General features: G+C 42.0%; 1 long non-coding RNA gene across 1 annotated transcript in view; it reads right to left on the reverse strand.

Annotated features, from left to right (window-relative positions):
• Positions 1-2664: 2664 nt before the first annotated feature.
• Positions 2665-13412, reverse strand: part of LOC134087743 (uncharacterized) — a 37682-nt gene continuing 26934 nt past the window's right edge. Inside the window, exons 2-3 of the long non-coding RNA XR_009939852.1 lie at positions 10964-11033; positions 2665-3404 (exon numbers count right to left, since the gene is read on the reverse strand). This is a non-coding gene — a long non-coding RNA (uncharacterized LOC134087743). The remainder of the gene's footprint in view (positions 3405-10963; positions 11034-13412) is intronic.

Consider the following 13412-nt stretch of genomic DNA (forward strand, 5'->3'; position numbering starts at 1 on the left):
AATTGTGCTTATTGCAGATGTCACTGAGACTTATGTCTTCAATCTTAAGGATAGCTATTTATTTTACTGGTTAATTTTAGAGAGCCCATTGGATTTTAGAGACCTTTATTCATGCAAGTGGAAGAGCTGTAATGATTTAATAATATAGACTGTCTCTGCTCCAAGCACTTTTTGAGGACTTTCTGTGCAGTTGAACTTTTTGATTTTGGCTGAGGAACATGGAGACAGACCCAGATCAATGAGAGTCAGATATGTTGCCTCTACATCAGTTGAAATATTTAATATACCCAGAGGACTTGAGGGGAGCCATCAGGGCTGTGCCATTTCAAAGGTCAGCAACAGCGGCTTTACATACTCAGCCAGATTTCCAATATATCTCCATCATTCTTCTGCCATACTTGGCCTCAATAGAAAAGCACAAGTAAAAGCAGGAGGCATGATTGCAATGTGAAATGATGGGGTGTCGTGGCATGAGGCTTATTGATATTGATTCAGCTGTTGGTACCATTTATATCAATTTTCTCCCAACCCTTCTGTTCTCCTGCTTTATAAATATGTAATATCATCATAATGATTTCAATTTCTAAAGTACACAGAAATGGGAAAAGTTCATGTTGTTGTTGTGAAAACTGGCCTGATGTTAGCTGATGAAAAGTGATGAAAATCATTCTGAACAAACACACTCTTACTGTCTCTTTCTTTGTTACCGTAGTTGTTGTTTAAATAATGCACTAAAAAAATCCAATTATGTAATTATTTCACAGATCAATGAAAAACTGAACTAACTGGCCTAATATACACAGTACGGCAGACCCACAATTGAGTTTGGTAGTGTTTTAATTTGAACTACTTTCACTGTCTGTCTCACACCTTTTTCCTCTGTCTGTAGGTTTACTGACGTTTAGGCCAGTCCATCATGTTCATCCTCCTGAAGCCGAGAACTGAAGCTAAATGTCCCCCTTAGCCCCCCGACCCAACCCCCACCCCATCTGCCCCCCCAATCCCTCCACCCCCCCACCCCCTCCCCCTAGCTCCACCACCCCCTCCCCTACACAACGGAGCCCACACCATGTTACAGACCTGCTATTCAACTTCGCTTCTAATCCTCAACCTCAACCTCAACCTCAACAACAACAACAACAACAACAACAACAACAACAACAACGATAACAACGAAAGCTCGCCAGCAGTGGACCTTGACTGGCGGAAAACATGAGGCACACTGTGATGCTGGAGGAGACATATTCACAGTCATACGGTCATTCAGTGCTGTTGAGAATTGAAAAGCGAAATGAAAACAAAATAATAAAATAAAAAAAAACAATCTGTGAAATTGTAAACAAACAGGCTTCTTCTACATAACCGTTTTCAGTTCAATGGCTGCAACACTCATGCCATCAAATGCATTGGGACTGAGACTAGCAAGGTGGAATGCATCGCGGGACTTTTGGGGAACCAATATTGACAGACCCAGTTGGTAGACTCATTTCCCACCCTACTGAACTGGCTGAGAAACTGCTGCCAACGCTCTGGCACTAATGACTATAGTGGACTAGACTGCATTGGGAGAGGGAGAGAGAGGGAGAGGGAGAGAGAGAGAAAGAGAGAGAGAAGAACAAAAAAAACACACAAAGAAAGTGAGTTGGTTAGAGCTTCAGTTTCTGGTCACATTCTGTTGGATGGCTGCTTTGGTGCAACATCGGTAACCTGGTGGCGTTGCCAGGGAACATTTGCCTGTTGCATCATTTGCTGAAGAGCAGTCAGCCTTTTGGGACTTCCTCTGGCTGCCCTTCCCTGGCCTCCTCGCCCCCCTGGGTCCCTGTGCCATCTGCTTTCAGTGTCCCTTTCCAGTGTTTTATTTGTATGAACATAGTGGTCTTTCAACTGAAACTTAGTCATGATTCACTTCGTGGAGGGCAGAAAGAAAACTGGAACATTTGGGTGTGTGGGCGCGCGTGCGTGTGTGTGTGTGTGTGTGTGTGTGTGTGTCTTGTTAACCTTTAAGTCACTGTGATGGGAGGTATTCTTTTTTGTTATTTATTTTTTTGATGTCCCTCTGTTGGTTATTTTGCTTTGGAAACAGGTAAAAAAAAAAAAAAAAAAACATTGCAGGATCTTGGAATTGCCTGAAACTTCAAACACAGTTTTATACATGGCCTTTGACTTCGGCAAACGTCGCAACAAAATTTATGTTTTTTATGTATTAATATATTTGTACTGAAAATATACTGTATGTCAAATATATAAGATAATAAGTATACCCAAATATGTATTGTATCAAGTTATGGCAGGCTATATGGTTATTATATTTTGGTTGTTTATTTTATCATATGAACTGTATGAGTAGGGGGTAGAGAATACAGCCTGTATTGATAGATTTGTTTTGCTTCATTTGACATATATGCTTTACGGTTTCAGGAGATAAGTTTTGCTCTGTTAACTTATTTGTGTGCATATGTTTGTGCGTATGTACTCTGTATGTGTGACTGCTTGGGAAGGAAGAGGGGAGGGCCTGAATGAAGGACGAGGAGGGAAAAAAAGTATATTCAGTTGTTTATCATAGAATGTAAGGCTTTGTTCACCTGACACACATGTTAATAATAAAAACATTGAAGTATATGATAAGAAGGAAGTCTCTGCTCACAGGGGAGTGAGAGAGAGAGAGAGAGAGAGAGAGAGAGAGAGAGAGAAAGATAGTGTATATGAGTGAGTGAGTGAGTGAGTGTGTGTGTGTGTGTGTGTATTTGTGGGTGGGTGGATATCAGTTTGTAAATATCTCTCATGATGGCAAATATTCCTCTCGGTTCTTGAGTAGTATCTCTTACTGTGAAATCCAACATTAAGAATAAAGTCTAGTCTATTTTATTATTTTGCTCTCGCCTGTGTTATACAGATTCAGGCATATTCCGGATATATCTCTGTTCTTTCACAACAACGTCATCCACAGTGACAAAAGTATAGCTGTTAAGTTCACCAGGCGATTGGACATTTTAAGCCATCACTGATATTCTTGGAAGTAACTTGCGCTGTGTTGTGTTACTGTTGTGCAGTGCCCTCTGGATCTCTACACAGCGATCAGTAATGGCCTCTTGTCGGCTCACATAAAGCGGACATGACATGATGTGACGCATGAACCCCGACCACTGCCATAAGTATCTGAGCCTTGTGCTTATGGAGCTTTTTAGATGAATTGTATGGGTACCATTTATCACAGTAACATCTGGGGGATCGATAATCATTTCAGCTGTTGCATTTTGTCAGCCTGGCCCGTACTAGTCGGTATCCTCTATGCACTGACGTTTCCATCGGTAACCAGGATGGCGGGCCAATCAGTGATGAGAGGGGATGACGTTAGTCTCAACATCAGTGGCAGCAGCGCAGCAACAGGACGGTGGTAGCAACCCCTGCAAATATAACAAAAAAAATACAGTACAGGTAAACACATTGTTTCTTGACAGCCAGCGTGGTTTATTATCAGTTTGTAAAGGTTAGGTAAAGTAGGAAGTAATGCTGGAATCCCTGATCAATGTGATTGGCTAGGCTAGGCAAATGATTTCAAAGTTAACAACAAAAAGTCTACGCCCATTGTGATGCTATTGTTTGCATTTCCCATACATTTCCCCATGGAGAGTATCTGAGAGTGCTACACTTTCCTCAACTCTCTCGACAAAGTGAGTAAGTCTGGTGATATCTGGATGGCAGTTTGGCTCGCCTTCCACACACAAACAAACAATAACAAATACACAAAAATACAAAGTAACATACGGAACATGCTCATGTTCTTCTTATAATGTAGCTGTATGACTTGGCTGTCTTAAGTACTTTGGGAAAGACTTGAACAGTTAATGGTGACATGTGTATACGCTTACTGTCTTGACATGATTTGTAAAACATGGCAGCGGTGGAAGCATTATTCTCCTCAAACCCATTAGTTACGCCGAATGCCCTCAATGCTTTCAAGGTGGAAATCAGAAAGAATAGGGAGCCACTTACACAAATAATTCTTGCCGAGAAATGGGTGGAGACTGTAAACTCACCGTGTAGAAAAGGCGAACAGATAAAAACGGCCCAAAAACGGTCGTTCTCAATGAACACAGGTAATTTATCAGTCTCGAGAGGGCGCAGGGAAAGGGTCCACGAGTTGTGAATTTTAATGGTGTTTTTATGGTTCCTAATAAACTCTGTTATGCCTCTGGCATATACGCAAAGCACAGAATCACTCGCTCCCAATTACTGGGCTCCCAATCCATTCACTGTGCCAGTGCTGCTCTTTCAAGTAGGCTTGATGTATGCACAAACATATACACACACACATACATGCACACGCACACACAAACATATATACTTTAGGCTATATATATATATATATATATATATATACAGTGAGGAGAAAATGTATTTGATACCATGCTAAAGTTGCCTAAAAAGAGGAATATAAAATCATCATTTGACAATTGATCTTAATGTCTTCATTCAAAAAATGAGTAAAAATAAAACCGCTAAGGACACCAATTTTCTTTGCGATTGAAGAACGTATCGTAAATAAATAAATGTTCTTCCTAAATGCTAGGGGGAAGGAAGTATTTGACCCCCTATGTAACCCTATGGGAATTTAGCACATAGGGTTAACATAGGGGCTGGCAGATTTTTATTTTTAAAGGCCAGCTATTTCATGGATCCAGGATATTATGCATCCTGATAAAGTTCCCTTGGCCGTTGGAATTAAAATAGCCCCACATCATCACATACCCTTCACCATATCCAGAGATTGGCATGGGTCTTTTTCCAGTAGGCCTATTAGCCTGTTTGATGCTCATTGAGCTCAATGCAAATCAAATAGGCTAATAGGCCTTTTGGAAAAAGGACCATGCCAATCTCTAGCTATGGTGACGGGTATGTGATGATGTGGGGCTATTTTAATTCCAAAGGCCAAGGGAACTTTAACAGGATGCATAATATCCTGGATCCATGAAATAGCTGGCCTTTAAAAAATAAAAATCTGCCTGACCCTATGTTAACCCTATGTGCTAAATTCCCATAGGGTTACATAGGGGGTCAAATACTTCCTTCCCTTAGCATTTAAGGAAAACATTTATTTATTTAAGATACATTCTTCAATCACAAAGAAAATTGGTGTCCTTGGCGGTTTTATTTTTAGTCATTTTTTGAATTAAGGCATTAAGATCAACTGTCAAATGATGATTTTATATTCCTGTTTTAGCATGGTATCAAATACATATGCTCCTCACTGTATATATATATATATATACACACACACACACACACACACACACACACACACATATATAGAAGCACACATGGAAAAATTGAAGAGGGTAATGTAACAGATATGAGCTTGATGATGTTGAATGTTCTGCAAGTTTATTCAGCAGCATCCTTCACACAGACACAGCAGGGAGAAGAACAGTGTGGCTTGTCACATACCCATCTATCCACTTATCCATCCATCCATCCATCCATCCGTCCACCAGCTCTGTCACTGCCTGCTCACTGTATCAGAGAGTGCTACAATTTCCTTAACAAAGGTTTCCTTCTATAAGGGCCCCGCAGGCATCCAGTGTTCATTTTAAAAACGTCAGTATGAGTGTAAGGCCAGGTGGCATTCTCCGGGAAAAGACAATCCCATCAGACAGGTTGGAGGCTTGCAGGAGTGGGGTCACTGATCCAAATTCCAAATGAGCTCACTGTTGTTGTTTTTTTGCATTATTATTTAATTATTTTGAAGGGGGTGGGGAGTACTATAAGAAGGTACTAGTGAAACAAGTTAGAGCAGGTTCACAATATTATTTCTGATGTCAGTGGGGTTCAGTTCAGCCTGCCTTACTGTTGTGGTGGATGTTGTTTTGTAAGAAATAAAAAATAGCAGAGCTCGCTAACGGTCGGAACAGAAGCAGCAATCAATGGCAATTTGGCATTATGTGCACAGGGCTTACACAAAAGATTAAACAAGCTGCTCTGTGTTACGGGCTCTCAAAAAAAAGGAGATTAGGGGCCAGCAAAGAACATGAGGTAAACAAGTCAGGTCAGCGTAGCTCAGCTCAAAGGCTTCAGAAAGAATGGTGCAAAGTGCAACGGTTATTTATTTTAATAGGCTAGTCAAAAGGCCTTACTTCCAGCTTAATGCAGGGTTAAAGCAAATTACTGTGACTGGAACTTTTAGACTTTTTGCAGACCAAGCTGCTTCAAGCTATCAACAGATCCTCCACAAACAACACACGTAGGACAGAGGCCATACCTTCATGTAGTACTATGGATCTGACAAATTATAAGAAACACATTTCAGGATAAACTCAATAAACACCACAATCCTGCTTCACACATTACACAGTTTCATCAAGCAAGTCTTCAGTATTAACTCATTCAATTTGTGACCCGAAAGAAAATGTAATAGCACAGAGCAGTCTTCATCTGGGCTCACAAACAAGAACACAGGTGAACTGCAGGTCAGGCAAGCTACCTCTGCACAGTTAATTCTGACTAAAAAGATCAGACTTCTATTCAAAAATATCTTCTCCAAAATGTAATTAAATATCTTTACCAAAAACGCTCAAATAAGGCCAGAAAGGATGTAATTATTTGTGTTAACTTGCTCACTGAGCAACCACCAACTGTCACAGCGCGACTATTGCCATGGTTACGGAGATATTAAACAGGAGGCAAAATGTCAATCATGCTATTCCCAACCATGCAATTGGATACTTACATTACAGAGCGGGACTTCCTGTACACAACTCTGCAATATTTAGCATTAGGAATTGGCCTCATAGAGCCCTCATCTTCCCCTTAGTGATTTGTCTCCTCCTTTATAAAGTGTCTGGTCCAGGTTATTTCAGGTCTTTTGGGGGGAGACTAGATAGCAGCTTGGAGGGGCATCAGAGGTAAAGTCAAAGTTTATCAGAAGTCCGAAGTTTATCAAGATGAACTGCCACAGCCGAATACCTATGCTCACTCCCTTTGATAAATCATATATGAAACCTCCAGATCCTCCTGATAGCACAGAGCGAGAGCTAGAATTGGCTGTGCTTTAGGTCAGGTAGCCTTTATCTTATCTGTCCATTATCCACTGTCCATCTCCAAACAGGCACAAGAGTACAGTAATGGTCATGGTCCTGGGGTTGTTTTTCTACCAAGAAAATGAAGTTTGCCGTGCTGATGTGTTCTGCTCCATGCCAAATGTTCTTATCGCTCCTCTCTCCCTCCCTTTGACTTTCTCCGGAGTTTCATCTTTTTGTCACATATTCACCCAAGGTTGTGCGCAACACTCCCTTGAGGCAACCCTTAGATCGACGGCTCCAATCATGCCATGTACACAGTCACTTCAGGAGAGCAGTCCTTGGAGGGCCTGATTGTACTGTCAGGTCTTGGGGACTTTTTATCCAGCAGGCGGCAAGAAAAGTCGGGCCTGGTAATTTTCAATGCACTTTGGGCTCAGTTGGGGTCATGTTCTTTCACGAAAATCACACCCCCGAGGATATGGATAGACTCCACAGTGTCGGCAGTTTCCCAGTCAGGCTCACCCCACTTCTAAGAAAAAGTCCCTCCACAAATTCACTGGCTAAGAGTACACAGAGGTGTACATTTCAAAAAAATTTTAATTAAAATTTCAAGAGGGATGTTTCTGTCCCCATTTTCGTTCCCCAGCTTATCAATTGTATATTGTAAACAGTCTCATAATTAAATTGTTTAATGAATGATTTTGTTCAACATAATTCATTTTGAATTACCAACCTTGTGCCTGTTGGGCAAATGTCCATTAACAATTCTGTGAGAACCATAAATTAAGATAAGGCTTGCCACAGGGTTTTCTCTAACATCCTAATTCAATAACAAAGGACTTCCTCATTCTGCCATATTTAGCAAAGCAGTTGCATTTAGCAGCTTTAGGATGACTTTAATGATGCCACAATACCTGACAGACTTTAAGTTTTTGCACGTGACTTTCTCATTCTGCATTAAGAACAGATATAATCAAATATACAGTATATATGCCCATTGCCCTAAATAAAAAAATATTGCATCCTTGCTTTTTCAACTACAGCTGAGCTGCCATAGTGAAGGCTCCACTGGTTATAAGCTTCTAAAATCTGTGTTATGGTAAGTACAGTACAAATACTGACAAATGTGTCCAGATAATTATCACGTGTTTGATCAGTAAGTGGCCATGTAAACTATCCAACACTCCTGGGAAATACTGTGGCCACATTTAGTTTGGAACAACTCAGTGAAAACAAGCACATGCACAACTGAGGGGAATTAAAAAATGGCACAAAATGTTCAGCTACTGTATAGAGTCAGGTTATGTTTCCATGAGCCAGCTGGTAGTTATAGGGATGCTCATTCGATCCAGCTGTCATCAACTCCAGTCTGTAACTCTTTTACTGTTTTATCCAGCTCATCACCATATAGCTGTTTGACATATTCAATGAACACATACAACCATGTGGTTTTGTTTTCACCCACAGGCTACACTTTATGTCAAGAGGAAATGATGAAATCTCTCTATTGAGACTTCTCATGCTAATTCTTTCCCATGTATGGCCCATTTCTTATATCTTTTTCATCACATAGGCCTACATGTTCAATTCATTACAAAGCAATCCAGTGGGCCTAAGATGTATCCGCCATTTTTACAACAAAATTAAATCGTCACCGCAATGTTGCCGTGTCGCTGTCACCTGTTGTGCCGCAGCCGCTGATGTATTTACTCATCAGGAGTATCAGTGGCGGCTGTAGAAATCGATAGGGCCATAACACCCGACCGCAGCCGTGTCACTGCTAGGTTATCACCCAAGTCATCCGGCTCCCACGGCCAGGGAGAGCGCTCAGAGCGCGGAGGCTACACACTCCAGGAGATTTATGTGTCGTCTGCGAGCATCAGAGAGCCCAATCAGCTGTCACACTTCCGTGTTTGATGTCTCCATGCGAGCCCATGCGTGTGACCCTCATGTATATTTCACTGTGATGGCTCATGGAGGCAGGGGGAGTTGGGTCTCAGTGGACTATCACACATCCCACTCAATTCAGAGACTGGGTGGGGGGGGGAGGGGGGGGGGGGGCTGAGGGGGGGCCATGACTCGTCTTATCATTTTAATCTGCACCAAAGAGCGACTTGAAGAATCAGCGGGACTGCGGGAGTCAAGTTATTACCGCACAAGGAGAACTTAATGTTTGTCATGGCTGCTTGCAAGCTGCAGCTTTCTCCTGTGCGTAACCTTTCTTGTTCCAATCTATTGAGGGGAAAAAAAGAGAGAGCCGAATATTTTATGCAGCACTACGCAAGAGATGACATTTTCAGAGCACAGGGTATGATTCACTGAGGCTGATGGCAGAGGACAGTTAAGAGTCCTCTGGCTGGTAACGAAATAAATGATTTTACTGTCAACAAGGAAAGTGCTGCTGTCTGTACCGGTTGCTCAGCTAAATTAAACTGACATTGCTGACCTGCCTTTTTTTGGTCATTCGTCCAAACAACAACACCGACAACAACAAAACATTAACATTTTATGTTTCACTAAATTCCTTTGTCCATTCATTCAGTGGACGGTAATTTGTACGGGCCAAGGCATCGTGCAATGGCGGTGTTGCCGTGTCTGTGCTGCAAGGGAACTGGCGGCTGGCCTATAACGGGGAAGTGATTGGAAGTTGATCGGGTGATATGACAAATGTGGAGGTTTAGCGCGATGACACAAATAACCCCCTACAAACAGCAAGGGCTGTGGATGTTGCTGGTGGTTGGTCTGCAGTGCAGAGTGTGTCTCATCTAAAAATCCCTAAGGGACTCGGTGACCTATGAGAGATCTCGCTGTCCGAAGGGCAGAGCAGCAAGATGGGACAGAGGCCCAGTGGCTAAAACTACAAAGAATACAAATGTCCACAGACAGAGAGCAGGCTAGGAGCACACATGCAGGATTACAGAGAGAATACAGCACACAAATGGCTGATTCTAAAGTCTAAAATGGAAATGCTTTATTTAGGATTATAATCATATTCAGTAAGCCATTTCATGTTGAAATATGTGCTGCACTTGGCTTCTTGAAGAGTTTGAGAACCCCTTTCGAGTTCCTGTTCATTTTCAGGTCTCTTGCCCACTCTCCATTGAAATCCAGATGAAAAAGAGGTTTCTGCCTTTGATTATAATTCACTACAATTGGGACGGAAAGGTGTTTGAACATTCTCCCTCGGCCGTGATAAATTGAATAAGAGCATAGATGAAGCAGGCACGAAGTGTGTTCAAGAAGATAAAGAATTACAAACATCCAGAATGCTTTCTTTTAATTTACCAGATCTGCCAGAGCGGTTCCTCATCCCTGGCATTTGCATTCAAACAGCAATTGCTGATACAAACAGAATAAAAAAAAAGATATGTAAACGAAAGCCAAGACAGCTGATGAAATGCACTCTTCGGTCGACCAATTGCAAAACACACAGCGGCTCTACGGGAGGAGTGGTCACTGCGTCAAGCCGCCTGTGAGATGGCCCTTGATGATCGCGTGGAGTCATTGCTCGGCACCGCGCTTCATTGCAACACTTGTCACCATATTTAGGATGGGACTGAGTCTACCGCCGGCGGCCACAAAGACACGGGTGATTACACACACACACACACACAGCCCAACACGTATCTAACACACATACGTCAGCAGCGAGCACACTCTGAAATGAGACATATGGTCATATGAAATAACTCATGTGCATTAAATCCACTGCTTCGCTCATGCAAAGGTAATGGCTCATAGACTCTACATGGCCATATGTGTGCAGCAGTTTAGGATCATGTTATACACCGCACAGAAAACATGGCTTGCATACCAATACCAACAGGATTTAAAACGGATATACTACATGAGCTTTACTATTAAGCTCCATAATGTTCATGAGCCTATGGTTAACCATTTGTGTTTCAGGCAGTTTATGTTTATGTTTCAAATCAATAAATATGGACCTGAATGGTGTGATTCCCATTTGGTTTCTCCGTATGTCTGAATTCAGGATAAAGGGAGGGGTGTCCGTGCCTGAGAGAGAGAGAAAAAAGCACACTGTTTTCAGTGCAGAGTTTATGTTCTGGATGGCTAGTCACTAATCACATACAAACATAGGGAGGGAGGGAGGGATACATCTAGGGAGGAGAAGAGAGAGAGAGAGGGAGAGAGAGAGAGAGCAGCTGCAGCGCAGTAAGGCATACTAAATTCCTCTCCCATTATCATGATATCAGCTCTGAGTTGGTTCAAACGTGCTTGTTCAAATAGGTTTAGGCCACAGATAAACACAGGTTTGTAAACCACACCCTGTGGAACCCATGCCACCAACCATCACTAGCTATTTCACTTGCAATGCACCTACCACTCAGGAGGCAAACATAGAGAGCAGTTCATGCCCATCCACTTTCTTTTCAATCAGTTTGTCAGCAAACCATTCATCGAAAGAAAATGACTAAATTGTTCAGGGAAAAAAGCAAGTAAACATGTTGTGTGTATATACTGCATTAAGTGAACTGTGTGTTGGCGGCAGTATGTTTTTTCAGTGTTTCCATCTCAAGTCCCACCCAAACACACAGCTGTATTCCCTCTCCCCTAGGGGTACAGTTTAAGAATTCTCTTTCAACACACGAGGGCTTCCCGGGTGAGGACTTGCATGCATACACATCTCAGTGTATGGAATGATACGCCGATATTGTTTATAACAAAAGTGTTCCCATAACACTATTTCCTTGAAATTATGTTTTATTAAAAGTATGCTAAAATATAAAATACTGCATGACTGAACAGCATTTCAAATTGACAATGAGTCTTCAATCTGGACACAGTTACAATATTCATGTAATACTAGGCTATCCTTTCATTCTAGGAGTTCCATGTATGTTAGAAAAATTGGTAGGGGTATACTACACGATTACATTCTATTGCAGTATTGCAAGAATATGTTTGATACAACTGATTACATGTTTGCTTACATGTTTGACATCCATAATATCTGTGTAGGCATGGGACTCATCTTGTGTGTGTACAAGGTATAGGTGTAGGTATAGCATAGTCTATCCTGGTGAAATACGCTTTGACTCAACTGGTCCAAGTTTTAAAATATGTACATGCAGATCCTCAATGTTTCCAATGAATATGGCACAATCAATTAGCATGAGAATCATAATGGGTTAGTCGAAAACACTTGAAAGAGTGACCATTTGTACAGTACGTATTAAAACAGCCACTTGGCATTCATTGCCTATACGAAACCATTTCACTGTTTAATATTGATAAGTAAAGGATTTGTTTTGTGTTGTCAAAGACCTATTTTACAATATTCCCCCTCAAGAGATAATACCAATATGCTTCTATTAATCTTCAGTCTAGGCGAAGCAGGGTGAACTGTTTCGAAGCCGGTGGTTTTAATTCCATGTGAGCGGGAGCGAGAGAATTTAGTGCTCTCTCCCTCTGTTTGAATCACTCATGAACCGGGAGGGCTGTTCCAGGGATGCTGCTTTATGTATTGCTCATGGCAAATGATGGGAAATGTGCCTTGAAGAAGGAGCCAGACCCAATATGCTGTCCCGAGTCCCCAGAGGGACCTACATGACCAGATGGCTCGCTCACAAGAAGAAAAATACACACTCACGCACACTCACACACATAAATACACCCAAATACACACACACACACACCCAAACACACACACACACACACACACACACACACACACACACACACACACACACACACACACACACACACACACACACACACACACACACATACGCACGCACACACACACACACACACACACACACACACACACACACACACACACATACGCACGCACACACACACACACACACACACACACATCTGTTTCTGGCTCCTACATTATGTTATTCTCCATGTGATGAACGCAGTATGAAACGGTGAGATCTGAGACTTGGGTCGTGACCTGAACACCACCGGAACATCAATTCGGAGCATCAGCGTTAACACAGATGTCTTTGTAATGTCACAGCGCTAGAGTTTTACTGAAAGATGCTGGCTATTGCTAACTACTGAGAGGTGATGGGTGTGGAAATTGAGGTGCAAGGTGAAGCTAAGTGACTCTTGATAGAGCCTCACTTCATTCCGAGGGAACTTGATGTGCTTCCCAGCTCTCTGTACACACCTGGCAGCCAGGGAGGAGAATGTGATAGTCAAGGTTATAGGAGAGGGATTCTGACCCATAATGTCTCCCTTGTCTCTTTTTAAGCACAACATGTACAAATGAACAAACATAGTTCCCCCACAGATCTGAGAAAGCAGTCTTAAGGACATTCTCCCAAGGATATTTTCACATGTGCATGTGAATAGTGCACAAGCAGCACCTCAACATGCATTGAGCAAGCCCTTTTGATACACACCTTCACCTCTATAGCT

This window comes from Sardina pilchardus, chromosome 7 (genome assembly GCF_963854185.1).
Source record: "Sardina pilchardus chromosome 7, fSarPil1.1, whole genome shotgun sequence".
Lineage (NCBI taxonomy): Eukaryota > Metazoa > Chordata > Actinopteri > Clupeiformes > Clupeidae > Sardina > Sardina pilchardus.